Here is an 18,011-nt window from a genome sequence, read left to right on the forward strand (position 1 = left end):
GTCATTTCATCACACTCATTCTCCTTCCAGCTTTGTTCCCTTGTTGGTGAGGAGTTTTGGTCCTTTGTAGGAGGCGAGGTGTTTTGTTTTCCGGTGTTTTCCTCCTTTTTGCTCTGGTTTCTTCCCATCTTTGTGGATTTATCCACTTGTTGTCTGAGTAGTTGCTGACTTTTTGAATGGGTCTCTGAGTGGACGCCCAGGTTGTTGATGATGAAGTATTTCTGTTGCTTAGTTTTTCTTCTAACAGTCTAGCTCCTCTGCTGTACAACTGCTGAGGTCCACTCCAGGCCCTGCTTGTTTGGGGTACACCTGTAGCAGCTGCAGAACAGTGAGGGATGCTACCAGTTTCTTCTTCTGCTATCTTTGTCCCAGAATGAAGCCCGCCAAATGTCAGTCTGATCAGTCCTTTTTGAGGTGACTCTTTGGATATACAGGGGTCAGAGAGCTGCTTGAGGAGACAGACTGTACTTTACCAGAGCTCAAGTACTGAGCTGTGAGCTCCGTTGTTCATTCAGGGCTGTTAGGCAGGTGCATTTATGTCTGCTGCAGCAGAACATATAAATCCCCTTTTTTTCCTCAGATGCTCTGTCTCGGGGAGTTAGAGCTTTCTTTATGAGTATCCATTGCTCTGTTCTGCCCAGCTAGGAGGCAGTCTAGTCCCCATTTGCCTGCCAAGGCCCCGCCCTTCTACCGCGGGGTCCACCCTGCTGCCGTGGGTTTTGCCCTGCTGCAGTGGGCTCCGCCCTGCTGTTGTAGGCTCCTCCCTATTGGCAGAGTCTCTCTGTTATGGTGGGTTGCCTCGGCAACAGCAGGCCTCCGCATCTTCACTGAGAGCTGCAATCCTGAGTTGTTCCTTCCACGCCATCTTGGAAATCCCCCTCCATTGATCTCCCCTTTTTTCTTTTTTTTTTTTTTTTGAGATACAGTCTTGATCTGTCGCCCAGGCTAGAGTGCAATGGCATGATCTTGGCTCACTGTAACCTCTGCCTCCTGGGTTCGAGTGATTTTCTTGCCTCAGCCTCCTGCGTAGCTGGGATTACAGGCTTAGAATTGTCTTGGCTGTGTGGGGTTTTTTTTTGTTTTTGTTGTTGTTGTTGTTTGTTCCATATAAAATTTAAAGTAGTTTTTTTTTTCTAATTCTGTGAAGAATGTCATTGGTAGTTTGATGAGAATAACACTGAATCTATTAATTACTTTGGGTAGCATGTCCATTTTATAATATTCATTCTTCCTATCAATGAGGGTGGAATGTTTTACCATTTGTCTATGTCCTTTCTTATTTCCTTGTGAAGTTGTTTGTAGTTCTCCTTGAAGAGGTCCTTTACATCCCTTTTTAGCTGTATTCCTAGGTATTTTATTCTCTTTGTAGCAATTGTGAATGGGAGATCATTCATGATTTGGCTCTCTACTCATCTATTGGTGTACAGGAATGCTTGCAATTTTTGCAAATTGATTTTGTATACTGAGAATTTGCAGAAGTTGCTTATCAGCTTAGGGAGTTTTTGGGTTGAGATGGTGGGATTTTCTAAATATAGGATCATGATATCTGCAAAGACAATGTGACTTCCTCTCTTTCTATTTGAATACACTTTATTTCTTTTTCTTGACTGATTGCCCTAGCCAGAACTTTCAATACTATGTTGAATAGGAGCGGTGAGAGAGGGCATCCTTGTCTTGTAATGGTTTCCAAAGAGATTCTTCCAACTTTTGCCCATTCAGTATGATATTGGCTGTGGGTTTGTCATGAATCACTCTTATTAGTTTGATATAAGTTCCATCAATAACTAGTTTATTGAGTTTTTAGCATGAAGGGAGGTTGAATTTCATCAAAGGCCTTTTCTGTATCTATTGAGATAATCATGTGGTTTTTGCCATTGTTTCTCTTGATGTGATGAATTACATTTATTGATTTGTGTATACTGAATAAGCCTTGCATCCCAGGGATGAAGCGACTTGATCATGGTGGATAAGCTTTTTGATAAGCTGCTGGATTCATTTTGCCAGTTTTTTACTGAGGATTTTTCCCATTGATGTTCATCAGAGATATTGGCCTGAAGTTTTCTTTCTTGGTTGTGTCTCTTCCAGGTTTTGGTAACAGGATGATGCTGGCTTCATGAAGTGAATTAGGGAGGAGTTCCTCCTTTTCTATTGTTTGGAATCGTTTCTGAAGGAATGGTATCAGCTCCTGCTTATACGTCTTGTAGAATTCAGCTGTGAATCCATCTGGTCATGGGCTTTTTTATATTTTTTGGTTGGTGGGGGCTATTTATTACTGTCTTGATTTCAGAACTTGTTATTGATCTGTTCAGGGATTCGACTTCTTCCTGGTTTAGTCTTGGAAGAAGGTACATGTCCAGGAATTTATCCATTTCTTTTAGATTTTCTAGTTTATTTGCATAGAGATGTTTATAGTATTCTCTGATAGTAGTTTGTATTTCTGTGGGGTCAGTGGTGATATCGCCTTTATCATTTTTATTGTGTCTATTTGATTCTTCTCTCTTTTCTTCTTTATTAGTCTAGCTAGTGGTCTATTTTATTAATTTTTTTATTTATTATACTTTAAGTTCTGGGGTACATGTGCAGAACACGTAGGTTTGTTACATAGGTATACATGTGCCATGGTGGTTTGCTGCATACATCACCCCATCATCTACATTAGGTATTTCCCCCAATGCTATCCCTCTCCCAGCCACAACCCCCTTCTCTCCCTCCCCTATTCCCCCACCCCCAGACAGGCCCCAGTGTGTGATGTTTTCCTCCCTGTGTCCATGTGTTCTCATTGTTCAACACCCTCTTATGAGTGAGAAGATGTGTTTGGTTTTCTATTATTCTGTCAGTTTGCTGATAATGATGGTTTTCAGCTGCATCTATGTCCCTGCAAAGGACATGAATTCATCCTTTTTTATGGCTGCATAGTATTTTGTGGTGTATATGTGCCACATTTTTTTTATCCAGTCTATTTTTGATGGCCATTTGGGTTGATTCCAAGTCCTTGCTATTGTGAACAGTGCCACAATAAACATATGTGTGCATGTGTCTTTATAATAGAATGATTTATAATCCTTTGGATATATACCCAGTAATGATTGTTGGGTCAAATGATTTTCTATTGTTAGATCCTTGAGGAATCACCACACTGTCTTCCACAACGGTTGAACTAATTTTCACTCCCACCAACAGTGGAAAAGCATTCCTATTTCTCCACATCCTCTCCAACATCTGTTGTCTCCTGATTATTTAATGATCACCATTCTAACTGGCATGAGATAGTATCTCAATGTGGTTTTAATTTGCATTTCTCTAATGATAAGTGATAAAAAGCTTTTTTTTCATATGCTCGTTGACTGCATAAATGTCTTCTATTGAAAAGTGTCTGTTCACATCCTTCACTTTTGGATGGGGTTGTTGGTTTTTATTTTTTTGTAAATTTGTTTAACTCCTTTGTAGATTCTAGATATTAGCCCTTTGTCAGATGGGTAGATTGCAAAAATTTTTTCCCATTCTATGGGTTGCTGGTTCATTCTAATGATAGTTTCCTTTGCTGTGCAGAAGCTCTTAGGTTTAATTAGATCCCATTTGTCTATTTGGCTTTTGTTGCCATTGTTTATGGTGTTTAGTCATGAAGTCCTATGACTATGCCTATGTCCTGAATTGTATTGCCTAGGTTTTCTTCTAGGGTTTTTATGCTGTTCAGTCTTGTATTTAAAACATCTGGAGTTAATTTTCATATAAGATGTAAGGAAGGGATCCAGTTTCTGCTTTCTGCATATGGCTAGCCAGTTTTCCCAATACCATTTATTAAATAGAAAATCCTTTCCCCATTGCTTGTTTTTGTCAGGTTTGGCAAAGATCAGATAGTTGTAGATGTGTGGCATTTTTTCTGAGGACTCTGTTCTAATCCTGGTTTACATCTCTGTTTTGGTACCAGTACCATGCTGTTTTGATTACAGTAGCCATGTAGTATAGTTTGAAGTCAGGTAGCATCATGCCTCCAGCTTTGTTTTGTTTTGTTTTATTTTGTTTTTGTTCTTAGGATTATCCTGGCTATGCGGGCTCTCTTTTAGTTCCATATGAAATTTAAGGTGTTTTTTTCTAATTCTGTGAAGAAAGTCAATGGTAGATTGATGGGGATAGCATTGAATCTATGAATTACTCTGGGAAGTTATGGCCATTTTCACAATATTGATTATTCCTAACCAGGAGCATGGAATATTTTCCATCTGTTTGTGTCCACTATTATTTCCTTGAGCAGTGGTTTGTAGTTCTCCTTTAAGAGGTCCTTCACATCCCTTGTTAGTTGTATTGCTAGGTATTTTTTTTTCCCTTTGTAGCAATTGTGAATGGGAGTTCACTCACGATTTGTTTCTCCATTTGTCTATTATTGGTGTATAGGATATTTGTGATTCCTACACATTGATTTTGTATCCTGAGACTTTGCTGAAGTTGCTTATCAGCTTAAGAAGATTTTGGGCTGAATTGATGGGTCTTCTAAATATACATCATGTCATCTACAAATAGAGACAATTTGACTTCCTCTTTTCCTAATTGAATACCCTTTATTTCTCTTTCTTGCCTTATTGCTCTGGCCTGAAATTCCAATACTGTGTTGACTCGAAATTGTGAGAGAGGGCATCCTTGTCTTGTGTCAGTTTTCAAAGGGAATGCTTCCAGTTTTTGCCCATTCAGTATAATATTGGCTGTGGGTTTGTCATACATAGCTCTTATTATTTTGAGATAGGTTCCATCGACACCTAGTTTATTGAGAGTTTTAACATAAAGGGCTGTTGAATTTTGTTGAAGACCTCTGCATCTATTGAGATAATCATGTGATTATTGTCATTAGTTCTGTTTATGTGATGTATTATGTTTATAGATTTGCATATGTTGAACCAGCTTGCATCCCAGGAATAAAGCCAACTTGATCATGATGGGTACGCTTTTTGCTGTGCTGTTGGATTTGGTTTGCCAATGTTTTATTGAAGATTTTCACATCTGTGTAAATCGTGGATATTAGCCTAAAATTTCTTTTTTAATTATGTCTCTGCCAGGTTTTGGTATCAGGATGATGTTGGCCTCATAAATGAGCTGGGGAGGATTCCCTCTTTTTGCATTGTTTGGAATAGTTTCAAAAGGAATTGTCCCAGCTCCTCTTTGTACCTCTGGTAGAATTTGGCTGTAAATCCATCTGGTCCCAGACTTTTTTGATTGGTAGTCTATTAATTGCTGCCTCAATTTCAGACCTTGTTATTGGTCTATTCAGGGTTTCAACTTCTTCCTTGTTTAGTCTTGGAAGGGTGTAAGTGTCTAGGAATTTACCCATTTCTTCTAGATTTACTGGTATATTTGCATAGAGGTGTTTGTAGTAATTTCTGATAGTAGTTTGTATTTCTGTTGGATCAGTGGTGATATCCCTTTATCATTTTTTATTGCATCTATTTGATTCTTCTCTCTTTTTTATTAGTCTGGCAACAGGCTATCTATTTTGTTGATCTTTTCAAAAAATTAGCCCCTGGATTTATTGATTTTTTGAAGGTTTTTTTGGTGTCTCTATCACCTTCAGTTCTGCTCTGATCTTAGTTATATCCTGTCTTCTGCTAGCTTTTGAATTTGTTTGATCTTGCTCCTCTAGTTCCTTTAATCATGGTGTTAGTGTATCAATTTTAAATTGTTTTTTGCTTCTCTTGTTGGCATTTAATGCTATAAATTTCCCTCCAGACACTGCTTTAAATATGTCCCTAAGATCCTGGTACATTGTGTATTTGTTCTCCTTGGTTTCAAAGAACATCTTTATTTCTGCCTTCATTTCATTATTTATCAGGAGCAGGTTGTTTAGTTTCCATGTAGCTGTGTGGTTTTGAGTGAGTTTCTTAACCTTGACTTCTAATTTGATTGACCTATGGTCTGAGAGACTTTGTTATAATTTCCAGTCTTTTTTATTTGCTAAGGAGTGTTTTACTTCCAACTATGTGATCAATTTTAGAATAAAGTGTGATGTAGTGCTGAGAATAATATATATCTGTGGATTTGGGGTGGAGAATTCTGTAGATATCTGTTCGGTCCACTTGGTTCAGATCTGAGTTCAAGTCCTAGATATCCTTGGTAATTTTCTGTCTCATTGATCTGTCTAATATTGACAGTGGGCTGTTGAAGTCTCCCACTATTATTGTGCATGAGTCTAAGTCTCTTTGTAAGTCATTAAGGACTTGCTTTATATATCTGGGTGCTCCTGTATTGGGTGCATATATATTTAGGATAGTTAGCTCTTCTTGTTGCATTGATCTCTTTACTATTATGTAATGCCCTTCTTTATCTCTTTTGATCTTTGTTGGTTTGAAGTCTGTTTTGTAAGAGACTAGGATTGTGACCCCTGCATTTTTTTTTTTTCTTCTCATTTGCTTGGTAAATCTTCCTCCATTCCTTCATTTTGAGCCTATGTGTGTCTTTGCATGTGAAATGAGTCTCCCTAATACAGCACACCAATGAGTCTTCACTCTTTATCCAATTTTCCAGTCCATGTCTTTGATTGGGGCATTTAGCCCATTTACATTTAAGGTTAATATTGTTATGTGTGATTTTGATCCTGCCATTTTCATGCTATCTGGTTGTTTTGCCTGTTAGTTGATGCAATTTCTTCATTGTATCATTGGTCTTTACAATTTGGTATGTTTTTGCAGTGGCTGGTGTTGGTTGTTCCTTTCCATGTTTAGTGCTTCCTTCAGGAGCTCTTACAAGGTAGGCTTGGTGGTGACAAAATCCCTCAGCAGTTGCTTGCCTGTAAAGGATTTTATTTTTCTTTTACTTATGAAGCTTAGTTTGGCTGGGTATGAAATTCTGGGTTGAAAATTCTTTTCTTTAAGGATGTTGAATATTGGCCCCCACACTCTTCGGCTTGCAGGGTTTCTGCCGAGAGATGTGCTGTGAGTCTGATGGGCTTCTCTTTGTGGGTGACCTGACCTTTCTCTCTGACTCCCCTTAGTATTTTTTTCTTCATTTCAACCATGCTAAATCTGTAGATTATGTGTCTTGGGGTTGGTTGCTCTTCTTGAGGAATATCTTTGTGGTATTCTCTGTATTTCCTGAATTTGAATATTGGTCTGCCTTTCTAGGTTGGGGAAGTTCTCCTGGATAATATACTGAAGAGTGTTTTCTAACTTGGTTTCATTCTCCTCGTCACTTTTAGGTACAGTGATCAAATGTGCATTTCATCTTTTCACATAATCCCATATTTCTTAGATGCTTTGTTTATTTCTTTTCATTCTTTCTTCTCTAATCTTTGTTTTTGTCTTACTATTGAGTTGATCTTCAGTCTCTGATATTCTTTCTTCCACTTGATTGATTCAGCTATTGAAACTTATGTATGCTTCACGAAGTTCTCGTGCTGTTTTTCAGCTCCATCAAGTTGTTTACATTCTTCTCTACATTGGTTATTCTGGTTAGCATTTTGTCTAATCTTTCTTCAAGGTTCTTGGTTTCCTTGCATTAGGTTAGAACATGCCCCTTTAGCTCAGAGAAGTTTGTTATTACTCACCTTCTGAAGCCTGCTTCCATCAATTCATCAAACTTATTATCCACCCAGTTTTGCTCCCTTGATGGTGAAAAGTTGTGATCCTTGGTGGAGAAGAAGCATTCTGGATTTTGATGATTTCAGCCTTTTTGCACTGGTTTCTTCCCATTTAAATGGATTTATCTACCTTTGGTCTTTGAAGTTGGTGATTTTTAGATGGGGTCTCTGAGTGGACAGCCTTTCTGTTGACGTTGAAGCTATTTTTGTTTGTTTGTTTGTTAGTTTTCCTTCTAACAGGCCTCTCTGCTGCAGATCTGCTGGAGTTTGCTGGAGGTTCACTCCAGAACCTGCTTGCCTGGGAATCACCCACAGGGGATGTAGAACAGCAAACATTGCTGCCTGTTCCTTCCTTTGGTAGCTTTGTCACAGAAGGGTACCTGCCAGAGGTCAGCCAGAGCTCTTCTGCATGAGGTATCTCCCAGTGAGGATACACAGGGGTCAGGGAGCCACTTGAGGAGACAGTCTGTCCCTTATCAGAGCCCAAGAACTGTGCTGGGAGATCTACTGCTTCCTTTAGAGCTGCCAAGCAGGGATGTATAAGTCTGCTGAAGTAGAATCCACAACCGCCCCTTTTCCCAGGTGCTCTGTCCCAGGAAGGTGGGGCTTTATGTATAAGTCCCTGACAGTCCACTGCCTTTTTTCAGAGATGCCCTGCCCAGCAAGAAGGGAGCCTAGTTGACAGTCTTCCTGCAGAGGCCTTGCTGAGCTGCCATGGGCTTCATCCGATTGAGTATAAAGTATAAATAGCCAAATAAATCAAGTATAAATACAGCAAAAAAGTTCTTGTGCTGTATTTTTCAGCTCCGTCAGGTCATTTATGTTCCTCTCTAAAGTGGTTATTCTAGTAAGCAGCTCCTCTAACCTTTCATCAAGGTTCTTAGCTTCTTTGCTTGGGTTACAAAATGCTCTTTTACCTCAGCTAAGTGTGTCAGTACCCACCTTCTGAAACTTACCTCTATCAATTTGTTCCTGGTGCCCTCTGTCCAGTTCTGTACCCTTACCGAAGACATGATGACTTGGAAGAGAAAAGGCACTCTGATCTTTTGTGTTTTCAGTGTTTTTTGTTGTTGTTGTTGTTGATTCTTTCTTATCTTCATGAGCTTGTTTGGTTTTGATCTTTGAGCCTGCTGACCCTTGAGTGAGGTTTTTATGGGGACTCTTTTTGTTGATGCTGTTGTTATTGCCTTCTGTCTGTCTGTTTTTCTTTCAATAGTCAGGTCCCTTCTTTCTAGGGGTGTTGCAGTTTGCTGGGGGCTCACTTCAGGTCCTATTCATCTAGTTCACTTCCGTACCTGGAGGTGTCACTTAAGGAGGCTGGAAAACAATAAAGATAGATGCCTGCTCCTTCCTCTGGGATCTCTGACCTCGGGGGGCACTGACCTGATGCCAATAGGAACACTTCTGTTTAGGATGTCTGATAACCCTGTTGGGGGATCTCACCTAGGTGAGTGGCACAGGAAGCAGGACCCATTTAATGAGGAACTTTGACTGTCCCTTGGTGGAGGGAGTGTGATGCACTGGAGAGAAACCCCAGCACACTCGTCTGGGCTGCCTGGATTCCTCAGAGTTAGCAGGAAGAAAGACTAAATATGCTGGTTTGTGGAGACTATGACCACCTCACCCCCTAGGGGCTCAGGCCCAGGGATATCAGATTTCTGTCTCTGAGCCCCTACCTGGAATTGGAGTTCCTGCAAGGAGGCTCTTCAGCCACCGTGTAGGCTGCCGCTCCTCCCTCAAGGAGCTCAGACAGTTTGCACCACAGGCAGCCACCACAGTGGTGATGGCAGCCCCTTTACCACCACCACCACCACCAGAAACTCAGCAGGCTTTGGGCAATTCTAGTAGAGTAGATTTTGAGAATCTGCACAGCTCCATGGTTGGGGCCCAAGGGCCGGGCAGTGTGGTCTCCCAAGTGGAATCTTCCAATCAATGGTTTGCCCAGTTCTCTGGAAAAAGCATGATTTCCCAGGCTGGGTAGCAAGCAGTCTCACCACCTCCCTTTGGTGGGACTGGGGGCTCCCGTGCCCCTTGTGGCTCTCAGCTGGGCCACCACACCATACTGCTCTTCTTTCTTCTCCTTGGGTCATAACAGCTGCCTAGTGAGTCCTAATGACAAAACCTGGATACCTCAGTTGCCAGTGTAGGATTCTCATGCTGTTTTGGATCTCTGCAATGGGAGCCTCTGATCACCACTGCTTTTAGTTGGCCATCTTGGTCCTGCCTCCTATAATCCTATTTTAACTAACTACCAAGTTAAGGTGATACTGACAAATTCAGGGGGATCTTGAAGAGTAAAGCTTCTAAAAACCATTTCACATGGTCAGTGGCTACCAGAGATTAGTGGGTGGCAAGAGTATTTATTCACTGAGAGCTTTAAAAAGTAATTACCTGAGGCCTGAATCCCTGGTTGGACTTCCCTGACAAAATTCTTTTCATGATAAACTCTCAAAAATTTGTTATAAATGATTTGTTCAAAATCATAAAGGTTATTTATGACAAGCTCACAGGTTTCAGCAGAGTCAACAATGAAAAGCTGAAAACTTTTCTTCTAAGATCAGAAGCAAGGCAAGGAAGCTAAGTCTTACCAATTCTATTTAACATAGTTCTGAAAGTTCTATTCAGAGCAATTAGACAAGAAAAAAAAAAGAAGTCCTCCAAACCAAAAAGGGAGAAGTAAAATTATCTCTGCAGATGACTTATATATAGAAAACCCTGAAGACTCAACCAAAAAAAAAAAAAAAAAAAAAAAAAAAAAAAAAACTGTGAGAACTAAGAAAATTTAGTAAAGTTGCAAGATCAAAATTTAACATATGAAATTGTTGCATTTTAATACAATAACAATGAACTATCCAAAAATAAATTAAGAAACCAATTCTATTTACAGTAACACTAAAATACCTAAGAATAAATCTAACCAAGAAAGTGACCAATCTATACACTGCAAACTATAAAATACTGTTAGAAGAAATTAAAGAAGACACAAATTAGTGAAAAAATTATATATTCATATATTAGAAGAAATATTATTAAAATGTCCACATTAACCAAAGCAATCTACAGAATCAATGCAATTCCTATTATAATTCCAGTGACACTTATTACAATAACAGAAAAAAACAATCCTAAACTTCATATAGAAAAGACTCTAAATAAGCAAAGCAATCTTGTGCAAAAAGAAAGCTGGAGTCATCACACCACCTGATTTCAAAACATACTACAAAGCTACTGTAATCAAAACAGTATGGTACTAGCATAAATACACACATATAGAGCAGCAGAACAGAACAGAACATCCAAAATTAAGTCTTTACTATAAATAAATATTTACTATAAATTGATCTTTAAATTAATCTTATTTAAATTTAAATAAGCATTTACTATAAATTGATCTTTAACAGGGTGCCTGGAATGCATAATGGGGGAAGGATAGTGTCTTCAAAAAATGGTGATAGGAAAACTTGATATCTATAAACAGAAGAATAAAATTGGACTCATACATCAAACCGTATACAAAAATCAACTCAAAATGTATTCAAAGACTAAAATGTAAGACCTGAAATTATGAAATTACTTGAAGAAAAGACAGGAAAACCATTTTGGTATCATTTATGTCATTTATAAGTATAAACTAAATCTATTCAAAAAAAGAATTGAAGTAATGCTGATATAATTTAATTTACAAATTTCTTTTTAAAATAACTGCCCTGATATGTCACAACATAAATAGATATGCATAAATTGGCATTTTTCTCTATTTAGATGTAGACATTTTTAACATAATTTAAAATTGCTTTCATTTTTACCTAATTATATTTTGATAACCAGGATAAAGTTAAATAGTAATAGTTATAAAAATAACATAATTTCTGTCCTCTTTCTCTGACTATAACTGTAATTGTAAGTTTGCATTTTTCCTATTCCAAATCATTACCTATTCCTATCCAAAATCACTACTTTTAATGACAAAACCCGCAATTACTTTTACACCAGCCTAATAATATTCCCATCACCCCATTTCTTGGTTCATTTTTAATATTAGACTATGTAATTTACTAGGCTCATAATATTAATGTATTTAATTTTGTTTGAAAATCAGTCGCAATATTATGTTTGCTATGCAACCATGGACATAGAAACTGCTTTTGAATAGGAAAAATGCAGACTAGAGCAATTGACATGGTTTGGCTGTTTTCCCACCCAAATCTCATCTTGAATTGTAATCTGAATTGTAGTCCCCAGGTGTCAAGGGAGGGACCTGGTGGGAAATGATTGGATCATGGTGGTGGTTTCTCCCATGCTGTTCTGGTGATAATGAGGGACTTCTCAGGAGAGCTGATGGTTTTAAAAGTGTTTGGAAGTCCCCCCTTCATAGCACTTCTCTCTCTGCCATGTAAGAAGCTGCCTGCTTTCCCTTCATTTTCCAGCATGACTCTAATTTTCCCTATATCTTCCTAGCCATGCAGAACTGTGAGTCAATCAAACTTCCTTGTTTATAAATTACCCAGTCTCAGGTAATGTCTTTATAGCAGTGCGAAATCAGACTAATACATCAATATATGAATTATCAATCATACAATCAGTTTTAATAATCTCTGAGTTTCAGAAAAGGCAGTAAAATTGTTAAATTCACTTTTAGTTCTCTATGTGTGTGAGAAAAAGTGAGAGGAAGAGAGAGAGAGAATAGACAGAGATCGAAAATTGGGGTAACATTAATGCACTCATAAATGTATATAGATTATTTAAAATATCTGTATCCAAAAAATGTGATGAACTCTCTTTATAAGTTATTATATCACTAAGATTTTATTATTTTGATGAAATGCACTATGTTAATTCAAATGCGATATACTCATAAGTAACACTTCAGTATATGAACCACACTTGTCAAAGTAAATGAACAAAACATTATTTTGATGAAGGGCCCTTGAACTCCTTTATGGCATTGGTTTTGTTTACATTGTAATTTTCAAAATTAAGTAATCTACATGGTTCCCTAGTGTGAATTAACAAGTAGCTCTCAATCAGTGTTTCACATTTTCTTCAGCAAGCCCACGGAGGAAAACAGTGCCTGTTTTCTTTCTTGTGGCATAAAATTATTGTAGACTATAACTATTCATGCTTCAGTATGAAAATTATATTTTTATAATTTATATTATACCACAATTGCAGTGGTTTCTCTTTGTGTATTCAACAAGAAAAATCAAAACTACATTCAAAATAATTTCATAATCATGAACCACAGGTTTATATATTTCTAACATATAAATCCTAAAGTCTTTCTGCTGAAACTATTTCAGATTATCTTCAATGAACTACTTGCTATTATAGTCACGTGAGCAAACTGAAGCTGTTTCAATGAGCTGCCTGAAGTTCCCTTCTTACCCTCGCTAGAAAATGAAAAAATAAATGCCATGTTGTCAGAAGTCTTCATCTCTCACACAGGACAAACGTAAATGTTCTTTTTATTTAAATGTTTTTTTTTTCATGATATAAGACTTACCCCTGTAATTTCATAAAGGAAAGAAAGAGATTTAAGAATAACACCAATCCACGAAGGCAAACTATCTAATAAATAAAACTTTTTTTTAATTAAAGGTAGCAGTGATTTCAAAGACAAGTGTTTCATGGTTGGTTGTCATCATTTATTGGAAAAGCCAAGTGTGTATCAATGTTGCATTTCACTGATTACTATGACTTGAGAGAATGTGAGAATAAACCAAGAGAGTAATCAGGAAAATATGTAAGACTGGGAGCAGAGGGCACCTGTTGCCATAGATTTTAAAAACCATGTCTTCAAAGACATAAAAGGGCAAACACAAAAATACTACACTATTGTCTGGTCTCAAAGTCACCACAGAGAAGCTAGAACTAAAAGGAATGATGATCCTGAACTAATTGGATTTTAAATCAAGATCAAAATGCAGCGTGCATTATCCAGAAATGGAACAGTCTAATTTAGTAATTACGGGATCCACTGCCATTGATTCCATCACAGCTCTCATTGTTTCAGGCATCAGATCCACCCCCACTTCCCCTGGGATGGCACAGCCTTCTCGTTTTTTGCTGTTAGGAAACTTCCATCAATGCTTTGTTTCAATTTCTCATTCTCTCTTATTTCCTTTCTATGATCCCCTTTGCTGAGTACAGTTCCAATCGATAGAATAAAATGGTAACCGTAAACACAATTTGGAAATTATTACACATATCTTCATTTCTGGTAAATTCTGCTTTGGGCCTGTGAACTTTAACCCTTTTATTCTTCTCCATTAGCTAAATCACAGGAATAAATAAAATAAAAGGAAAACAATTTATCATTCATCACAACGTGTATGGAGAAATAAATAGAATGGAAGCAGACTGCCACTGGACTTCCAATATTGAACAGAACACTTGAACTGACTCTAAAAATCTAAAGCCTGGCAGGGTGGCTCATGCTTATAATTTTGGGAGTACATGAGCATCATCTGAGCTCAGGAGTTGGAAGCCAGCCTGGGCCACATATTGAGATCTTGTCTCTACTAAAATTAAAAAAATTAAATTAAAATTCATCATTAGTTTTATATTTTAACATCTGGAAGGATTTTCTATACTTTTCATATTGGCAGGCTCCTTTATATTTTGTCCCTGTGTACAGAGACTCAGTATAGCCCTGTGGTTAAAACTGATGGCACTAGGACCAGATTGTAGATTTACAACCTTTATCTGACACTAACTTGCTCCATCACCATGCTCAAGTCACTCATTATCCCTATACCTTAGTCTCTGTAACTATAAAAATGGGGTAGTAGTATCCATTTCATAGTCTGGTAAAGGATCAATGAGGTAAACATTATAAGTGCATGGAACAGTATTTGATGCATAGAAGGTACACAAGAATAATTCACTATCATTATTTGCTATCATGATTATTCATTATTTATTATTATGACATTACTGTACAATTTATATTTATAATAGTAATTATTATTATTGCAGTCTCCAGAATTCTTGTGAGAAGTATATTCATCCGTGTGATGCTAAAACTAATCATTCTTAGCTTTAGATACTTTCTCAGAACTCACTACTTCAAGGAAGTAAAGAGAAACACCTTCCTTCTAAGAAATAATTTTTAGTGCATCATAGCACCTCACCTATTCTTATCATCTTTCTTTCATTCATCCAGTATTCAAGTAATATTTATTGGGTGACTTAATATGCTCTAGGCACTAGGATATTGCAACATGACAAACTACAGATTCTATTTTGGTCCTTTCATAGCAAGTTTTAAGGTTATTATTTAATGTTATAATGAGTACCAAGAGATACTTGATAATTCCAGTGTATCAAGTTAGCTTACCAAGAAACGTGATGTATAATAAAATTATTGCTATGTTTCCAGATTAGGTTTGTACTACTTCCTTGATAATATATTTTAGTTTCTATTTGACTTCAAGACAAATATTTCTAGAAACTGAATATTTTTACTGTGTATTGATGCTTCAGGAAAAAATAAGTTGGTTGCCTTAGAAATGGTCTCTTTGCTTACATATCTTGACAGTTATTTAGGTCAGCATACACTTTTCCCATTGGCTCCAGGGGTTACATTTCAGAAAATTGGAAGTATAGTATTCGGAGTTTCTCATGTTTATAGCTTTCTGTTCTCCCAGGGAAAAACAAGAAATCCATTTGTTGACATTCAAGACATGATGCTTTGCCATGCTGAAAAACAAAGTATTTATAAAACAAGGGCTAAATTTAGATTTAGGAAACTCGAGTTTCCAGCCATGAGGGAACAACAGGGTTTGAAATTAGCCTCCTGCCAAAAACAACTAGAAAACTGGACAAAATATAGGAAATAACTATTTTCATACTTTGAGCAGCAGACAGCACTATGATCCTTGACAGAAAAGAGCCAAAAAAATGAGACTTATTGCTTCCCAGGCTTTCTGCCTAGAGAAAATTTCTATACTGCAATACAGGGACGGGAAAATCCAAATTGAGCCTGCTGGTCTCCCTGAGTGAAGAGGTGGGTAGAATTCGCAGGGCATTTACAGGAGGGAGCTATAGAGAGGAAGAGTTCCAAAAACACGCATTGCAATTCCTTGAATCTTTGGCTTAATATAAACCTCTGCATGCATGGAGTGAATCCCCAGAAGTCTAGGCAACAAGAACTTCTGCAGAAGCAACAATTACTGGAGAGTGGGTGCTGAATACTCTTCAGTTTACACATGGCCAAGAATTGTTGAGATTTCCCCTAATCAGAATAGAGAAACCTTGAATCATCAAAATAGAGGCCATGAAAGGAGGGTCATACCTCAGAAACAGGGCTAAATTAGCATTAGGAAAAAATGATACTCTAGGCCTATCCAAAATGAACTTGAAGTCTCAAAAAGATAAAGTTTATCCACAAGTAACCTATTGCCTACCAGAATAAAGTCTTACTGGAATACCACAAAAGCCAGCAGTCAGTGACATAAAATTTATAAAATCTAGCATATATTAGATTTAATATAACCATGAGGTTATTTCAGCAGGTAAATGTGGATTCATTAGTGCTTTCACCAATAACTGCTTTTTCAAGCACAAATTAAGCATATACTTCTAAATGCACTTCAAATCTGGTCACAGTAGCCTCTCTTTTTTATGCCAGAGTGACGAATCATGCCCTAGACTGCAGTTGCACCTTGTTGGAAAATGCAGGGAGAAAACTGTGGAACAAAGGCTAGAGCCTTACTTATGCATATGATGCGTAAGTAAGGAATAAGTTTTGTTGTTTTAAGTGTTTGAGATTTTCACGTGGTTGTCAATCTCTGCATAATTAGGTAATCTTTATGGATACAGTAGAATGGAACTAACAATGAAAAAGAACTCTTATAGAATTTCTTAACTGTAAGAACATTAGCATTTGATTTATTTCAGTGTTTCCCGAGTTTCTTCTAATATGTTTAGGAATCTTTGAGTTAAACAAACCTTATTACTAAATAGCTTCCTTTTATTCTACTTCCTATTATTATTCTACCTCCTCATTTTCTTTAACCTGCTGAAATGCCTTTGGACTCTTAAGTTAGAGGCCATCTGATACATGATGCTTCCAAATTTAATTGTCCACTCTTGATTTTCAAAGTGTTTCCAGCACAAGTGCTCCGTGGAATATTGTGCTCCTTTTGAAAATATTGAAATAGTTTCATGCCCTGATTTCCCAAATGAACAAACTGAAGTTAATAATTAATATATAATCACACAACTAAAACCCAGGTTTCTTAGTTCTCACTCTTCTACTGTCTGCCACACACTGGGTTGCATTTCAGTAAAAGACAAATGTTACATTTTTTTCTTACGGGGTAAGTGCTTTCATAGAGAAGTGTGAAGATTTAAGAAAGTTAAATTCCTCAAGATCTTACATTTGCAGCCTTTCTTGGATAAAACATAAGACAAGATGTAATAATTGTATTTTACATTATGTACTTCATGAGAGTGAATCTATATTGATAAAGATAAAAAAATCAACTTAAAATTCAACTAAGTTTCATTGACAGTGGGCTCATCTGAGCTTCAAGTCATGGCTTAAATGCCACCTTCTCAGAGCACCTATCTTAGAATTTACTGGATGACACTGCACATCTTCACTCCATCGACCAGGCTTGGCACTCCATAGGCCCCCTTCCTGCTTTGTTTTCCACCATAAACTTCTGATATTCTGACACAGTGCATGTTTTCCATGTTTACCATCTGTCTCCTTCCCCAGTAAAATAAAATCAGCACTATTTGCAGTTGCTCTCATTGTGTACTCGGCACCCAGAATGGTACCTGGCATATTGTAGTCACTCAATAAATATGTTTAAATTGATGAATGTATTTTTTATTTATCTCGTGTAGCTCATATGAATTTGAGTACAATAGTTGACTTCCAATGAAATGCAGCTTTACTGTGCTGTTTGGGAAGCATCATATAACATGATAAGTAACTTGTTTGCTAAATCTAATCAAATACCTGGTATTCAGAGAATACAGAATAAAGTCTGGTGCTTGTTTCACCAACACACACACTAACATGAAACAATACAGAGAAGATTAGCGTGGCCCCTGCACAAGAATGACACGCACATTAGTGAAGCATTCCATATTTTTCTGCACATGTATCCCAGAACTTAAAGAAAAATAAAATAAAATAAACCAAAGTAACAAGTCTGGTTACTAAATAGTTTTCAGAGCATGATCTCAAAACAGACGTGAAATAGGTAAATAGATCTCTAAGCTCACTTTTAGGTAAAATATTCCCAGTAACCTCCTACTTTCATCTAGTTGCCCAATTCTCTTACTTCTAAAAGTGACTCCATATACCTTCTTTATAAATATTCTGAGCTTTTTTTTAGTGCATTTTAAAACTCTGATCTGCTTTACATTTGGCCTAACTGGTCCTGGTCCTGGCCCTTCAGAGTCCCTTTTCTCCTAAATAAAGCTAGAAATC

General features: G+C 37.3%; 1 non-coding gene across 1 annotated transcript; it reads left to right on the forward strand.

The window, feature by feature from the left end:
- The first annotated feature begins 17,565 nt into the window (after window positions 1–17,565).
- LOC118151834 (U6 spliceosomal RNA) lies at window positions 17,566–17,671 on the forward strand. Its single transcript, XR_004740239.1, has one exon. It is a non-coding gene; the product is annotated as a U6 spliceosomal RNA (small nuclear RNA).
- The last annotated feature ends 340 nt before the right edge of the window (window positions 17,672–18,011 follow it).

Source organism: Callithrix jacchus, chromosome 2 (assembly GCF_049354715.1).
Source record: "Callithrix jacchus isolate 240 chromosome 2, calJac240_pri, whole genome shotgun sequence".
Lineage (NCBI taxonomy): Eukaryota > Metazoa > Chordata > Mammalia > Primates > Cebidae > Callithrix > Callithrix jacchus.